Raw genomic sequence first — 17846 nt, forward strand, 5'->3', positions numbered from 1 at the left:
CTTGGCTTTTCTTTTTTTTTTTTTTTTTTCCCAGCCAGACCTTTCTGGAGTTCTGGCTCTTTTGACCCTGCTGAGCTGGATTGTGGGGGGCTCTGAGCAAGTGTACGCAGAGCACTGCAGCAAGCAGGAAAAGGGCTAGCTTGGCATTACCAGCTTCTTGTCTGTGTAAGTGCAGACACTCCCTGTGTTCAGGGAGGTGAGCTGTGGGAGAACAGTGATGTGGCTGCAGCTTCTTACTGCGCCTTGTTGGATTATTTCCTGTTTGCTCTTTGATCTTTTTTCACACTGAGTAACAGGCAGCATGACTGTAGTGTGATGCTCTGGCTGCAGACTGCATTGTCTTGTTGAAAAATGAATTGCCTCAGAGCCTTCAGTCGATCTCCTGAGCTATTTCCTGTTACAGCTAGGAAAGCTGGGATTTCCATGTGATTTTGAAGCTCAGACTTCTGATGTACAGCGAAATCCTGTCTCTGTATTCATTCATTACTGCTTCTGATCCCTTCTTTTCTCTTCCATTATCTCAAATGCTTTTGGAAACTTCATTTTCAATGTACTGTATCATCTCACTTGAGTTCCCTTCTGTGGGCATGATAGTTCAGTAGGAAATGCAATGCTGGTTTGAAATGTTTGCAGACAAGATAGGGAAAAATACATCTGTAAGTTATTAGGGGCGAGAGTAATGTCTTTTACCTTTGGAGCTTACAGATGTTTTCTGCCTTTTCATCTGCCAAATACTTACACTTTCCAGCACTGTCTGCATCTGGAGTTTGTGTCTGGGCAGGGAATTATGTTGGACATGTAGCCTGGGTGAAGCTGCCTTGGGCATCTCCTGGGTGCTCTGGCTCTGTGGCTCAGCCATTCCATGCATTTGTATTGGTTTTAGCGTTCCACTTCTGGTCACTCATGAACTGATTCTGTAGTGGGAGATTTTGCTATTTTATTTTGTAGCAGTTCATCCTGACATGAACTGGAGAGCCTGGGCTATCCTCTTCCCTTGATACCTGAACACCTCCTTCCCCCAGCAGTGACAGCCTGTGCTTGTGACACATCTGCCTCTGCACAGTGGTGGCAACAGTTGGGTTTTTCCTGTGAGTTCCTGATCAGACCTAACTGGAGATTAAGCAAGTTAAATCCAGTTTTTTTCATTGACCAGACCATTACTCTCTGTAAACAATCTTTAGACAAAACCCCCTTTTTTCCTTGTGGTAGAGCTGTCCCGTTTGTGAGGTGTTGTGTGTGTTGTGTGTGGAGGTCAAGTCTTTGTTAAAGTTTCATTTCTGTGGCCTTTTGAAATTGTGTCCATTCCATTCCTACCACGTTCCTGGCAGAAAGGGAGGAGCGATACCAGAACACAAGTAATGCCCTCATTTTCCAGCTTCCCTGTGATACAGAGATACATGAATGCCACTTGTTTTTGCAGTTTTTGGCAGAAGTAGTCTTTAATTGTAGCCCCTAAAAGCATTAAACTTGTGTTGGTTTTAATTGCTAAGGGGCAGGAGCTGCTTTCTAGAGGTGCCAAACACCTGGGAACTTCATTTGAAATAGCAAATGTTTGGTGCTTCTAAAACCAAGTTTAGTGTGGAAGGAAGCACTAGGAGGAGGAGCCTCTTGTATTTTCATTTCTCTCCCTCTGCCTTGCAGGGATCTATGTCCAGTGGTGCTTTCCATGAGCACAGTTGGTGCCATACTGCAGTCACTGGGTTTCCAGCCCCATCACTGGGCTGTTCCACTCTCTCCACAGTTAGGAGGTGTTTCCTAGCTTGCAGCTTAAAACTATGGACAACCTATACCAGCTGCCAGCATCATCAAGGAAGAAAGGCAAGATGCAAAGGCTGTATTTTAATTAGGCTGCAATCTAATTAACTCATGTGTGAAAACAGGCAGACTGCACACTGTGATTTTCTTGCTCATTCCCACCTCTTTGGGGATTTGTTACCAGTCTTCCTCTCTCTGTGGGAAGGACCTGGAATCCAGGAGTTTTGAGGTCTGTTTGTGGCAGTGTATTGCTTCACTTGTGACTTTATGCAAGTCTGTTTGGATTTTGCTTCTGGGGCTTTACAAACATAGTAGAGAAACTAACACACTTCCTCCACTTCTCAGCATTGATTGTGAGCCCTAATTAACACTTAGAAAGGAAGGGGCTTTAGACTACAGGGTGCTGCAGATGTATATTGCTGTGGGAATATAATTAATAAATAATAGCACATATGGTACAGGAGTTCCCACACTGCATATTCTATTAGTTTATTTTCATTATTTGTTTACTGCACACAGTCCATATCAGTCATTCATATGTCCTTAACTTTTCATTACTGCTTGAGAAAAAACTGGGTAGGAAATACGAATATTTTCTCTCCTAAAGTACTGATTTAATGATACTGTGATCCCAGGTAAAGGGAAACTCTTAGAGTGTCCTGCTGTTCTTTGCTGCCAGTTCTCAGATTCCAGCTCTCCCATCATGGCCCTGGTCACAAGAGACTGGGACAGTTCTGACCAGGTAGTCTGACCTGCCATGGATAACAAACTTTTATCCAAAGATTTCTACTTCAAGCTCATTATTTCTGCTTAGACTAGAGCAGGTTATTTAGACAGACATCCAGCGGGGATGCAGAGGCTGTAAGTCACTTGTGGCAGAGCCATTCTTTCTGGCCCTCAGCACACTCTGCAAGATTCCTGGCTTTCTGAGTCTCAAGGTTCTCTCTGGAGCTACAATCCTTAGACACTGAGGTTCCAGAGGGTCAGGCAGTCTTTTGAGGAAGAAGCCAGTACACATATATGTTGGGTGGACATTGTTTGTGTTGATGTCTTGTTATCCAGATAGTGGAAGCATCACTGAGAATCTCTTGAGGTCCCAAGTGTTTCTTTAACTCTTGTGTTTAACCCTACCAGGGAAACATGTTCATTTTACTTAAATAATTAGTGTAGCATATTATAGAATGGATTTACCTGATTTATTTCCAGCAGCTGATGAGACCAGAAAGTTTGGGATAGTGGAAAAGGCACAGAATTTTCCCCCTGCTAGGAAGGGGACGGGAGCCAATGGTAACTGTGTGCTCTGGGTCTGGAGAGCTCCACACTCCACTAAGTGGCTTGGGAAAGGTTAATGGAGAAGGTGCCAGCAGATGGCACTCATGAATACACAACATTGTCTCTGGGGCCCCAATCACTTCTGGCATGTGTAGCAAGAAGTGCAGAATAGGGCAGCATTCACCTGCTGTAGGGCAGGTGGCCAGGGCTGCAGTGAGCAGAGTCTGGAGCTGGTTACACCCTGTTTCCATTCAGAGCAGCTCCTCTTTCTAGGCCTGGTGGGTACAAGGGCACTGAAGGGATGTGGTGATGCAGCCCTGCTAGTTCAGTGATGACTGGTGTCACCACCAGAATTTGGGGTTTTTAGACTACAGGATGGCCTACACAGCACCAAGCATGCTGGCATCAGATGGGGTGGCACATTCTTGCCCAGTGCCCTCTCCTGGGACAGTCAGCCCAACTGCTGTCTGGTGCAAAAAGTGGCCAGAACTGGGGCTTTGTGCTGCTGGCATTTGTTCCTGGTGGGGTGAGCAGTGACATTCAGGTTTCATTAGAAGACAGGGCACACCAGGACATCTGAATGCACATTTTCAGCAGTCAGTGAAGGCAATGTATGGGCTCTGTTTCTGAGCCAGAAGAGCAGCCTGTTCCTGGTCCATGGGACTTGTCAGTCCAGCAAAGATTAGTGAGGCAAAAGCAAAGGCTGTGAAGCTCTTCCTGCCCAGCACTGGTGAGAGAAGGTGATAAGGGATTCATTGTACAACCAGGAGATAATTGGCAGCAGTAGTATGAAGCATTGCCAGTCTTTTTGCCATAGCAATTGTCCAGACATTTTGTTCACAGCTGTGATTCACCTTGCTGTGCAGTCAATCTGTTCTGGACCATGCAGTATTTCAAAAAGAACACGGCTGCCACACAAAATCACGTGGGATTGCCCAAAACTGTGTGCAGGACTGAGAGTGAAAATCCATTTTGCTGGTGCAGAGCTTGGGGAAGGCAGGTGGCAAAGGGCCTGGACCTCCAAAGGGTGAGTCAGCCTCCTCTTCCCACACTACAGACACCAGTAAGTGTAGCTAAGGCTGTACAGTCACTGCTCTCCTTGGAGGAGAAGGAGCTGGGTTTCACGTGCCTCAGCCTGAGCTGACAGATCAGATCTCTTATGGGAGGTGGAGCCCATGTCTCATGTGATGACAAGCTTGAAGGAGCAGCGCTGGGTCTCTGTGGTGATGTCTGTGTGGAGAAGTGAACAGAGAGATTTTGGCTTAGCTGAAATGCATAATGCTTGTCTTACCTTCTTCTGTGCCTCATACTGCAGCCCAGGCTTGAAATGCCTGCCCTGTGCACAGGGAGAGTGGGATGAGGCTGTCTGCTGGTCGCCCTGACTGTACCTTGACCTGTAGGTGTCAGCTCCAAGGGGACACTGGTCAGTATGACTGGGCTTGGACTGAGCTTCAGTCCAAGTCGAAGCTGAAATACTGGTGATGGGTAAGCCCATCCTGTTCAGCAATATATGTCTCTACTGGCCAGCTCTGAGTCTGTGGCCATGTGTCATTTTACCCTGTAAAGAGTGAGTGTGCCCTGCAGTTGCCCAGCCCACGTTACTCCCAGAGCTCTGCCCCAGGGAGCTGCTCTGGTCAGAAATCACTCCTTACCTGCACAGCCCTCTGAGATTAACAAAGACAGCATGTGCCAGAAGGATGGTGTTTCTCTTCCTCTGGTGATGAGGAATTTATCTGGCATTTCCTCCCTTGCCTTGTTGAGACTTTCTGAACTTCTGAGATTTCCCCCCCTCACCATGGGACAGCAGCTTTTCCCACTGGGGCAAGTACCCCTCTCCTCCTGGAGCAGTGGCTCTCCCCTGAGTTGTGCAAGATAATTGGGCTGTTCTCCTGGTGTGGAACCAATGGCTGTTCAAGGCCACTAATGAGGAACCAGGGTAGCAACAGGATTAAAAATATGTATGAGCAAACATCTTGTTTCAACTGCAAGGATGCACTGAAGCGTGAGAGCCTGGGTCCTGCAGAAAGCCAGAGGCAGAGAGGATTGGCATTCAGACTGCAGCTGCACAATAAAGCCACACTTTAGCACAGGAAAGGGAGGGCAGGAGCCCAGTCTTACTTACGCTGGTGTGAGCTGGAGTAACACCATGGAATCACCTGTTACATTTGGCTGCATCCTGGAGTGCAGTGTGGATCCATGGGATCAGGAGAGCAGGTGGGTTACCACAAATCCAGCACTGGCTCTGTTCCTCCCTGGCAGTGGCCCCCATATGGGATGGGACCTGTCACTGAAAAGACTGTTTGTATGGAATCATTACCTGCTCCATACAACACTGGGAGGTGAGTACCAGGTGTGATGCCCCTTCCTGGTGGGCTCCATGGGGCACTGGCAGAAGCTGAGTGTGACTGTCAGTGGAGGTGTCACAGTGACACAGAGGTGGAGTGGGTGCTCCAGTGGAACATATTGTTTTTTCCTTCATGAAAAAATAAAGATATTTAATTTTAATTTCTGTTTTAAGGGTGATTGTTCTTGGCTGGGTTGGGTCCCAATAAAACTTCACAAAGTCGTTTCAGATAGTTGAAAGCTGTCAATGCACCCCAGTCATTTTCCTCTCATTCAGTGAAGGATATTTTGAGAGGAAGGTTTATGACATATCTTTGCATTGAGGAGCTCAGACTGGCAGGGACACTTACCAGCTGACTGCAAAGGCACTTCCATGACAAGGAAGGCTGTCTTGGTACCTTGGCTGAAGAGATAAAGGCTTGATGCTAGATCTCTTATAAGAGAAATTAACTTGCTCATGGAAGGAGATGGTTTCTCTGTTTATGTGCTGGGTTTACCAGGGATTATAAATCTCTGAACTTTGAATATTCTGGGTACCAAAAGAAGGAAATATCTCATGGAACATGGAGGTTAGCAAAATAGTTGGGCAACCATGCAGGTTTGTAGCCTTTGTGATGCATGAGAGCACCCAGACACTATCGTTGGGACAGGGATTCTCTGAGCCCATGGGAGTTTACTGGATTCCCAGATACCAGCAGGTCTGGAGTGGAAGGGGAGTCTGACCTGGCACTGCAGAGCAGGACATGTCCAAGTTTCAATCAGCCTGTTTCCAGTGTCATTGATGGCACTTGTTTATCTTGGTAATCAGACCTTCCAGCCCCATCTCATATATTAGCAATTGCAATAGAAATAATAATTGGATTCACTCCATTGCATTTAACATTTTAATGTCAGCTGGATTTCTTCCTGATCCTAGCTCTTGATTAGGTGACTTGGAGCACTAGATTAATAAGACTGACTGTATTCTCTATACACCTGACTTTCCCAGTTAGAGATGAGGGTTGAAATGTACTGTCATGTTTTATACATTTGACTCAAGCTGGCCAAAAGGTCATACTTACAATTCTTGAAATATTTTTTCTTACTACATTTGATTTTGATCTATATTGGATGGAGAATAAAACTTTCACAGATTTTCCATAAATTGTGTTCTTCCACCCTGTGGATGCATGCTGAAATTGGTGCTTCCTTGAGCTTCTTAAAGAAGCTGGTCACTGAAAGTGTTTTGAAAAGATGTCCAACAGGTCTTACCCTTTTCCTATAGATTGTCATGTGGCCAGGGTCTCAGGAATATATCTTTCCTTAATCTTGGGGTTCAAAACTCTTCTACTGTTCAGGTAAGACTTGTCAAACCTGTGTTGTTTTGTACACTGAAATGCATTATTCAATAATCATGACAAATAAAAAACCACTCTTTTGTCGGAAAACTCATGCTGCACTGCTTTCTGGACTCTGAAATTATGATAAAAGGATTATTTCTGGGATAGTGGCCTTCTGTCTTCAAACTAATATTTGGTTCCATCTATGCTATGTCAACAGACTGTAGCTATCCCAGTGACATGGAAGATGAATCTATGGAATGAACTTCTCCTTGGTGTTTGTTCCTGCACACTGCTTAGCCCTCACTATTGCTTATGGAGTTCCCTCTGTGGCCAAACAAAACCAAGGGTTTGGAGACAAACAGTAGAAATACTGCTTGGCATGAACAAATCTTGCACATTTTACTGGCTGTGTCCTGATGTAAAGTGAGCTGCAATGTGTGCAGAAGAGAAAGGGAAGGAAGGTACTGGAGGGTTCACAGTGAAGAGGAGGTATTCTCCTCTAAAGTAGTGCACTGAGGTGATCTGTACATATAAGTTTGGCTTTTTGGCACATTCTCCATTTGCCACCATGATGATGTGGTCAGTCTCGCTAAGTCAATAGTCCTTCCTCTGGGCCAGCTTTCTGAAATGCTGCTTGAAGTGTCTCAATCAGGTTTCAAAGGAATCTTTCTCTTCAGCTGTTGCAAATTGTTTGTATCACAAAGACAGTCTCAATCCTGTTGCTGTAAGCTGGTATTGGGCACACCAAAGAAGAGAGGGGCACTTCAGCCAGAGCAGTTGGTGCCTGTTTGCTACAGCAGAGAGCCCAGAATCTTTAATCCAGTATCAACCACTTTGCCTGGTCAGCAGCTGGAGAGTTTCTTACATTTTAATTTTCCAGGTCACAACCCCAGTAAGCTTGGGAAGGGTATTCTTTAAGTCAAGACAGGCGTTCTCTATCATGCTTTTTCTAGTTGTAAGGCTTCAGTCTTTCAGGCTGCTGTGGAAGTGCACAGACAACTCTTGTCTCTGGTCTTCTGGTGCTGAGAGCACACTGCCCCAAGCCAGCCTGGTAGTAAACTCTAACTGTCATGGGATATTCTCCAGGCAATGAAGCCTTCCTTTGTGGAAAGGGAACCACATAAAGACCTTTTTCTTCTTCAGGCCCTGTGGGCTGATGTTATCCTGATGCCTATGGTACCTTTGCAGTGCAGCAAGCTGGGAACCTGCATTCTGCAGTCCTCATAAGCCATCCTGCAGAGCTGTGTGTTTGAACTTTTGTTCATATTCACCCATGACACCCATGGAGCTGTGAAATCAGAGTTCATACTGATCTAGGGTGAGGGTAATGCGCAGATTCACAACATTTGTTGTGGGAACAGGGAGAGCTGAATGAGCAGGAGGAGGCACACGGACATAAGGATCCACTTTCATGTGTGGAAGGAGAAGGAACCACTAGAGATGAAAGCAGCCTCAGGTATCTCATCTTCTTTGAAGTATTAACTCAGACCCTCCCCTGTGATACCATAGCTGAAGGTCTAGGGTCTGTGAAGGGTGCAAACCTTTGTGAGTTTGTCTGTGCTACAGGGCAGCCAGAGGTAACAGCCTAGGCCTGGAGTCTTTCTGACTGGGTTATTATGGGATGATGAATTGAAAATAAAGTAGAGTCTTTCCTCTTCAGCTTGTTGGTTTCTGGATACGAGTCTGTATCTCCACCCTGTTTTGTAGTGCCTTGCTGCTTCCTTCACAGGTTGGCTCCCTTCCTGCTCCCATGGAGCTTGTCTCAGGGCTCATAGGGAAATCATGGACTTCAGTGGCATCAGACTTTTCTGCTTTCACCAGAATACCCTGAAGGCAGCTGGAGATGAGGTATGGCAAAGTTTTCCTAGCAGCTGCTCAACACTGCTTCCCTTGCACAGCAAACAGCACTCTAGTATCTTCAGGCCAGAATCATCCCCACGTGAAATCTTCTGGTGATGGAGTGCAAAAAAGAGCTCTGAATCCCTGCCTAAGCCCTTTCTGCTCCTGAAGCATAACTGCATTCAGTGGAAAAGAGCCAGAGAGCAAGATTTTTTTATTGCAAACATGTCTGGCCAAGAAACAGGCATTTTAAAAAGATTCAGTAGTGGTCCCAGTGTAAAAACTGTTAATTCCATTTTATTTTCTAACAGCCTGATTTGCTTGAATCAGTTCATTTTCATATCTTTGCTTTGGATGTCACCCTCATGTGGTTTTGGTCTGGGATGTTGAGATCTCTGAACAGTCACAGATTAAATACTGGCCTTCATATTCAGCATTTCTAAAACTCTAGAACTCTAGAATGCCAGGTACCACCAGTGGTTTACCCTTTTCAATTCTGTACATCAAGGTGGGAGCTCAGCAGGTCTCCCACTGACAGAGTTGAGTTCAGCTATCAAGAGCTGAGGGCTGAGCAGGCAGGGCAGCTTCACACTTGCTCCACCTCAGTGCTTCATTAATTAGTCTTAATGATTACATCGAGGTGAATGTAAATTAAAACCCCAGATACAGACACTGCCATAGTATGGTTAAGCCTGAACTGCCACAGTGTGGCAGCCTGTAAAATGGTGGCATTTCACCTCTTAAGCCTCTGTTTTGATGTCTCTTGGCAGGAACAAAAATTGGTAAAATTCCTGCTCACAAGTAGCTGGGGAGAAAATGTAGAATGACTTGTGTAAAAATCTAGTATGTTGGCAAATGCTTTTCATATTAAAACAAAGATAAACAGCCTGGAGAATGTTTTTTCTATGTCTCACCCACCTCTAGACATTTTGCAAGCTGAAAACAGAGGCATGGTGATGTGTGGCTGTTCCAATGAAGAATCACTGTTGAATGACTATTTTTGGAGAAGATAAATTTGCTGCACTTGCCCATCCTGCTGTGGTGGTTTTACTGTCAGATTGTGCTTTAAAGTGTACTGTACCATAGTCATGTATGGATGTTCCTACAGGGGAAGGGATTTCTCACCTCTGCTGAGATTCTCTGGTACAGGGGATTGGGCGTGGTCATGTACTGGGAAATTTGGTGTTTGTGCTGTGACAGCTTGCCCACACTCCTCTGGGTGAAGAACCTTATTCTCTGGTGCCAGGAAGAACTGGAAACAATTCTGTGCTGTTTGAATAGATAGGGTGGATCTTGGCTTTCTCAGTCCTGAGAGCAGACTGAATTCAGCATCTTGAGCAGATAAAGTTCTGCAGACAGGTGGGTCATCTTTGCTTGTGTTCAGTCAAATGGGATGTTCCCCATGAAGGAGCATGGTTGGTGTTCAAGAGCAAGCCAGACAGGATTGGACTTGACAGGGATTCTCCTGAAAAATTCTGGATCCCACTGGTGTTTCTGCAGGAAGCAGAAGTGATGTGTTCTGTTTACAAGCTGTGTTCAGGTAGGGCTTGATACATTCAAGCTAGTCCTGCTACTCCTGTTGGAAGGTGATTTAAATTGCAATTCACAGAACAAAAAGGGGGCTGGGAGTGACACTGGGGATCCATGGCAGGCAAAGCTACTGCACAGCTGCCACTGAGCTGCTTCCCAGCCTGAGCTGCTCTTTGCTTCAGCTTCTCCTCTGCCAAAACTGGAAGAGCAATGCTGTGGGAAGACTCACTAAAGAGAGCTCAGGTAGGATTGCAGAGCACAGGTATGAGAAGTATCAGCTCCTATTGTTTCCCTCTGGCAAAACCCTCTTCCAGGTTGGGATCTCCTTGCAGGCATTCCTGTCCTTCCTGAGAGAGGCAGGATTTGTGAACCTGATGCCTGCTGTTAATCTGAGAGTGCTTCTGTCATGTGTAATCAACTGGGTCTTTGTCTTAGCTTTGAATTTTATATCACACACCTCCCCAGAGTAGGAGAGCACCACATTCAGTTTTACTAGCTCCTGGAGGTGGATTATATCCCACTTGATTGTTTACAACAGTTGTGAACATTCAACACAATTTTAATGAGGTATAACAGTAGTATGTTAAGAAATGTATCTATTAAATACAGTCTTTAGTAGTTGATTGGTATTTAATTGACATGTGTTAATAGTCCTATTAGAGCTCAGTTAAATCAACAGTTGAACAAAATTAGTGAATTTTGAATAGAGAAATCATGGTCTGAGGTAAAAATATGTACTAAAAGTACAGCAGTTTTTAATATAAAAACTTTATTACTAAATAAAGTGTTAAGTGTATTAATAAAGTCTTATACTGACTTTAGCAAGTGTTTACACTTAGTAGATATTTTTAAAACAGATTAAAATGACATAAAAGACACATTCTGTCAATTGTTGCTGGAAGATTCATAGGGACTTATCTATGGAGGTAATTTCTGTCTCCTCTTAGGAAAGATTCAGACTTCATCAGTTTACAGGCAAGTTTTTTTAAAAAGTGTGTTATTTAACATGAAGGTGGGCATTCTTCTCCAGGAAGTTGGTCCTGGGGATCAGTAGTTTGGCAACTGAGCTTCTCCAACCTATGGTGTTATTGCCATCCACAAAGGTTTCACACTGCAGCACCTCAATCCACTGTTATTGCAGCCACAGGAGGTACCTTGCAGGTCTGAGTACAGGGTGAATGAAATCCCTGCTTCACAAGGACATGGTGAAGGACAAAGCATTTCCTGGGTTGAGAAGATCCCAGGGGAAGACATGGTGTTTGTGCCTTGCATGATCCCACAGGTTCAGTTTTCAGGGGACATCTTGCACTTGAGCCAAGAGGGGTCCTCAGGACAGCAGAATTCTCTTTGAATGAGCTGCATTGCTCTAAGTCTGTGCCCTGCCCTGACCAGGATTGCAGGACAGGAGTGGGAACTATTCTAACCATTCACAGAAGCTACCTGCAATGGGGTAAGCTAAGGCACAGAGTCTGTCAGTGCCTTACCCTCCAGGAGGCAGCACATGAGAGCTGCAGCACCATGGGAAGGCCTCTGTGCCAGCATCACTGTGTCACTTGTCCCAGGCTGTTACTGTCCTGATCCCACGTGAGCCCTGGGCACTTCCACTGCTCAGCAACTTGAGTCATTCCCAGGCAGCACCTGTGTGTCCTCCCTGCTCTGTCTTTGCCTGGATGTCAGCGTTGCCCAGCTGAGCAGTGGGGACCCTTGGCTGCTGGCAGGCTGCCTGCCTGTTCCCATCGCTACTGTCGGTAGGTGGTTCCTGTCTAATGAAGCTCCTTGCCAAGGGAGGCTGTTGACGTGCTCCAGCATCGCCAGATGGTCCCCTTACCTCTTCTTCCCTCCACTCCCTCGGAAACATTAATGATCCCTAAACCTCTCTGACAGAGGGGCTCCTTTTTGTGACAACCTCATTACGTGGTTATCAGAAGCTGCCACTATCCAGGTTGTCAGGACAACCAGCTTGATTCAGAGCTGCTGGGAAAGGTCTGAACCTCAGGCAAATAACCATGCCCAGCTCCCAGCAGATGCTCACCCACAGCCAATGGCTGGGGTGCTGGGAAGCCATGACATCATGGGCCAAGCTGGCCTCCAAATTTAATTGTCAGCTTTCAGCATCCCTCCATGTCCCCTGCCCCAGTGCTCTCCACATCAGCCCCTGGCACAGTTAATCAAGTGCTGCTGTTGTGCCACTCCAGGCCCCCCTGGAGCTGGCTGGTCTCAGCAGGGCAGGCAGAGGGCCTCCCACAGCCCCCCATGTAATGCAGCCTCAGGGAGGAGTGGGACCGTGGGGTCAGGTGCTGGTGCCTCAGCAGCCTGGCATGGGGGAAAACTGCAGGGGACTGGAATACCCACAGCTCTTAGGGGACAGAATAGGTTGCTTCTTATTGGGGTTTTGTTGAGGGGGATGGGTTGATGGTCGGAGTTAATTTTACCTGTAAAATGAGTTCTCTGGCAGCCACCACTCATTGTGGGAGGTTATTGGGATCCTTAACAGGATAACCTCTTCCCATGAAAACCTACTGACACTCTATCAGCAGTCACACTTACTGCTCAGACTGTGCTGTGTTTGCCAGCCAGATGTGGTAAATGTGGCAGGACCAATTCTGGTGTAGATGAAGGCTGTGTTCAGGATTTGGGCAGGCCCTGGGGTCTTGGAGGCTGCACCTCCTGGGTGGGTGTGTGGACTCTCCAAGCATTTCCAGCTCGCTGGGACATGCATATGACAGTCACACAGAACTGATGGCTAGCAGGGACTGACCTGCTTTCCTATGCCCTGTGAGGACAAAGCCATCACCATGTCCATGTCTGGGCCAGGTCAGGCACAGCCCAGACCATCCCAGGTGGACCCATGGAGCAAGTCCAGCTTGCACTGCCGAGCCCGGCACCCTGGGACTGTGGAGGTGCCTTGACCATGCAGTCACTCATTTTTTCTTTTTTCCCCTCTCCCAGCAATGTGCTTGAGCAATGTGCCCATTGTCAGCACATGCAGCTGCTTACAGTGTGCAGCAGAGCCCTCCAGCTCCAACAGGCTCGGCCTCATTACAGCTGGCATGAGGAGCAAGGGAGCTCTGCAGTTTGGGCAATTTCCCCTTTGTGGCCTTTTGCTGCCACCCTTTGTCTCCTTTGCCAGGAAGGCATGGGACAGGAATGTGACAGGCATGCAAAGTTAGCTTTCTATCAGGTATGGGACAGCTGGCTTCCATTTAACAGCTTAAAGATAGCGGGAGAACCCCGGAAGGCCGAAATGCACAGCTTCAAGGGCTTTGTGGTCTCCAAAGGCCAACCTGACGGGCACAGACGTTTAACAACCCTCTGTAAGTTTCAGGCAAACCTCCACTGTGCACAGTCAATGCTTGCAAAGTTTCTTTGGCTCCCAGGAGAGTTGTAGCTTTGGACAGGGCTGAGCGTAAGAGATCTGATCTGCTTTTTTACTGTGTGCAGTCACAGAGTCAAGTTTCTGTTCTTTCACAGGGGAAAGGAAACTGAAACTCTTCCTTCATCTGTTGTTGCCCAGCCTTTGGCAAAGGGCAGCCTGACCTGGGCTTGGTGCTTCAGAGAGCCTGCAGTTTTCTTACGGTGCTCCTACGAGCAGTTTGCTAAAAGTTTATTCTAAAACTAAATTTTAGTTCGACTTTTTAAAAGGAATAGAAGTGATTCACTCCCAGATTCAGTCCTAACAACTGTAATTGCCTGATTTCATGCTCTATCTGCAGCTTTTCCTTGAGCTGCCTCCCTCTTTTGGAAGCCTGTGAGCAGGACTTGCACTTCCCACAGCTTGTGGTACTCCAGGGCGTGGGGCTGGTAAATGACCCACCAGTCTTTCCAAAGCCATTGGGAATGATTTTTACAATGAAGGTGGCTGGGTACTGCTGGTCCCCCATCTGCTCAGTCCTTTCCAGCTCTGGGCTGTTGTAAACCGCAGTTTGCAGCAGCCAGTGTGGTTTGCAGGGCTGGGTGAGCCTGCAGGGACCCTGAGAGCTCTTTCAGCCACGTTCCCTTCCTCACTGCAATCATGGGACATTCCTCCAAAAGCTTTACATGGACTTGGACAGGAGAAGAGCCGAAGGCCAAAACCTGCACTCTGCTAACTATAACCCCCTTTGGCTCAACAAGAAAGAGTGTGTCCTCTGCAGGAGTCACCCCACTGCTTGTCCCAGCCCTCCTGGATGCACGCAGTGCTGTCACTGACACCGACACTGTCACATGGACACTACATGCAGCAGAAAATGGAAGTCTTCTTCTTCTATTGTTGAGGGACAGATTTTCACAGTTCCTGCTTACCTTAGAAGATCCTGAAAGTCATCTATCCACAGGAGTAATTCTCTGTGGGAGCGGAAAGAACACTGACAATTTGCTCTATGGCTTGACTGTAATCACTGCAGAACCAGCCAGCTAAGTGACAGATTTGACTCACACTGGGGAAGAAAACCTTGGTGAGACTTCGGCTCACAGCAGGAGGGGATGGTAGTGATTCAGTCAGGGCTGCTTGTCACGTCAGTGTGGACTGGGTGACTCAGTGAGTTCTTGCTTCTGGAGAACCAGTCCTTTGAATGAGCTGTAAGGCAGCAGCCTGATCACTCGTGGTCAGAGAAGATCACATGTCATGTGGTGGGGCTGGGACAGTTTGTTATCTCCTCTTAGATACATGTGGCCTGCCTTACCTTTGGCAATAGCAACCAGCAGAAGGTAAGTCTTCATTGCTTGCCCTTGGCTGCTCCATCATGTGTTATTACCATACTCTGTGCATCTCCATCAGGAAAAAATCCCCAACAAATCAAACATACTAATGCTCAAAGGTATGCTCACTTTGGTATGTAACAGCAGAGCCCTTTCCATTGGTGGCACTTGGAGCTGGTAGAGCTTCCTGCCAGCCCCGGGACCGGGCACAGCCCCGAGCTCAGAGCATGGCTGCTGCTCCTAGCCCCAGCGCTGCTCCATGCCCAGGGCCCTGTGGGCTCTGCTGCAGAGATTGTAAAATTGGTCGTGTTTATCGGCACTTTTTTCTTCTCCCTGGAAATATTGTAAATGTGAGATCATCCTCATCAAAGCTGGGTCTGTTTCTACGTCTGATACCTTTCATGGAGGAGCTGAACTCGTGGATTCAGAAGGAGCAGGAGAAGGACCACACGTTGCCTAGGGAAGCATAATTCTAAAAGAATGAAGGAGAATGGAAAACACAGACCGCGAATAAGATTTTTTCTTCTGGCGCGTTGGGAGATGTTTGCAAGGAAGTGCCCTCTTTGTGGCAGGAGTGGCCGGAGCTGGTTGCTCCAGCCTCACTCCCGCCGGGCTTCTCCCACGTTTGGATGCGGACAGGAGAAGCCCACAGGCTGTCACACGCAGACGTCATCCGGGGGAGCCCCGAATTTCACGGTGCATTTCCTATTCCCAGCTGACGAAGACCGGGGAGCGTGATGATGCCTTTCAGGACCCCTTGCACCGCCGGCCGGCGCCGGTCGCGCCTCCCAGGTTTCCGCACCCCTCCGAGGGGGCTCCCGGGCTCGGGGCTCGGAGGGCGAGCACCCCCCCGCGCCGCGCTTTCCCTGCGCGCTGCCCTGAAACACGAGATTTGCCCCCAGCCCCAGCCCCGGCCCGTGTGTCGTCACCGGCCGCCCGCCGCGCCCATTGGCTGCGCCAGCGCCGCTGCGGCGGCCCCGCGACGCGCGGGGCGGGCGGGCGCGCGCGGCGATTGGCGGCGCGGGGGGACGGGCCGCGCCCGGGGGGCGCTCGGCGGCGGCGGCGGCGGGGGACGGGTGGGGCGGCGATGAGCGACGGCGGCTCCAGGTAACCCCGGCCGGGCGGCAATGAGCGCCGCGGCTTCAGGTAACCCGGGCCGCGCAGCAATGAGCGACCGCAGTTCCAGGTAACCTCGGCCGGGGCGGTTCCAGATAACCCCGGCCGGGCCCTGCGGCCGCCGGCGAAGCGCGGTGCCTGTGGCCGCGTCTGCGGCGCCCCGTCTCCTCCCGACGATGGGAGGATGACGCCGCGGGCAAGGCCGGGGTGCGCCGGTGGCGGGGCTGTCTCTGCGTCTCCGGGGTGCCGTTGCCGTCAGTGACACGTGTGTTGCCGGGCAGTCGGCGGTGGCCGGAGCCCGGTGTCCTGCGGGAAGGATTCCCGGAGCCGCAGAGCCGCAGCTGAAGTTGTGTCAGCGCCGGCACCGGCCATTAACGCGGCCGCGGTGCGTGTGTTCCCCATCTCCCAACAATGCCGCCTCTGGGCTGCGCTTCTGCAGAGAAGTGAGAAATTCTGGGCTATAAATAACCCCGCCTTTTTTTTTTTCTTTTTTTTTTTTCCTTTTTTTAATACTCGTTATTGGCAACGCGCATCCGATTGACCTTGGCACCTGCCAAGTTTCTCCCGAAATCCCTTCAGGGAAGGGTGGTCTCTCTCTCTGTGCGTGCATAGTGGTGCCTGATGCCACACTGGAGCTGGTCCCTGTGCTGGGTTGTCCCTTTGTCCCAGACTTGTACACCAGCCAGCCGAGGAAGTGCTCCAGCGTGATGTCTGGCCGCTCCAGGCTCCCCTCCTCCGGCGGGGAGTGCACTCGGCACGAGTGGCCCCTTTTGCTGGTCATTGAGGCGGTTTGCAGATCCAGTTTTCACCGATGCCAGAAAACGAGCCTTGTTTTAAACACGGCGAGGTGTTTAACGTGGAAGGCTGAGGGAATTCAGGCAGGAGAAGCCATGGCTTCAAAGCGAGCAGCATCTGAAAGAGATGGTGGGCCCAGGCTGGGAGGAGCGGGGTTGTTTGGGGCCCTGCAGCCCGAGGGGTGTCGAGGGGCTGGATTTTGCCTCTCCCCGCGCCCATCCGTTTGCGGCGTGGGCACGGCGTGTGCCAGCAGCGAACAGCCTGGGTATCTGTGTGCAGGGTTTGGCAAATCCCCGTCAAGGCTCCGTGCCGCTGATGCCCCACCTGCCCGGATCCGAGCCGGCGCCGGGGCTGCCCGAGAGGGGACGCTGCTTTCTCTTGTCTTGCTGGGCACGGTCGGGGATGCCTGCACAGGGAGCCTGGAGGCCGGAGATCAGCAGGGGCTTTGCTGAGCGAGTCTCGGGCTGACATGGAGCGAGGAGGAGGGGGAGGAGGACGGGCTGTCGGGAGGGCCGGAGCCAGGCTGCTGCCTGCCTGCCCGAGCGGGAGAGATGGGTGACGGCTCCGGCTCCCCTGGCTCCTCTCGAGTGAATCCTCCTTCTCTGTGGCTGTCAGGCGGGGAGGAGGGGCTCGGGCGCAGCTCCGGAGCCACCCGGGAGGAGGACGCTGTGCCAGGGGAAGTGGAAGTGTGGCACATGGCTGCAGAGGAGCCTCGGCCTTCCAGTCACCGGTTACCCAACGATGTGATCAGAATGCGGTGTACATCAGGGGTCAGGGGTAATGGGTTGTAGGTCTGGCGCATGGACAGGTGCGTTGTTCGAGGCCAGGGAGTGATGGTTGCCATGGCAGGTCATGTGCATGGAGGGGAAGGATTGCCCTGAGCCGGTGTTCTGCGGTGAGCATGGCTGGTGAGGGAGGGTGATGCTTGTGGCTGTGTGGAGCTGCATGGGTTGGAGCTGCATTCCTTGAGTGTGGAACTGGGTGCAGGAGCTGGTGGACAGGCACGGTGCTGGGGCTGGGGGCTGGCTGGCTTCATAGGTGGGGGGCTGCAAGCAGCTGCCTCTGGGCTGCACAGGAGGTTGTTCTCTGAAGCAAGATGTGCATGGATGGCATTTCTTCACTGAGTGACTCTGGATAACTAAAAGTAAGTCTCAGGAGCTCCTGTTACAGGATTAAGTTTCAGGCTTCATGGGCCAC

The 17846-nt window shown here is 49.5% G+C and overlaps 1 protein-coding gene across 7 annotated transcripts in view; it reads left to right on the plus strand.

Moving 5' to 3' along the window:
* The window catches only part of LOC115914919 (serine/threonine-protein kinase PAK 3), a 175969-nt gene that overhangs the window by 88992 nt on the left and 69131 nt on the right, over nucleotides 1-17846 (plus strand). Inside the window, exon 1 of one of the 7 annotated variants that reach the window (XM_030967778.1) lies at nucleotides 15803-15845. The exons of 4 other annotated variants lie outside the window; for them this stretch is intronic. The gene's annotated coding sequence lies outside the window, so the exon portion shown is untranslated. Of the gene's footprint in view, nucleotides 1-15802; nucleotides 15925-17846 lie in introns of those variants that run through there. 2 more of the 7 variants (XM_030967776.1, XM_030967779.1) reach the window with 2 other exon arrangements.

This window comes from Camarhynchus parvulus, chromosome 4A, assembly GCF_901933205.1.
Source record: "Camarhynchus parvulus chromosome 4A, STF_HiC, whole genome shotgun sequence".
Classification (NCBI taxonomy): Eukaryota; Metazoa; Chordata; class Aves; order Passeriformes; family Thraupidae; genus Camarhynchus; species Camarhynchus parvulus.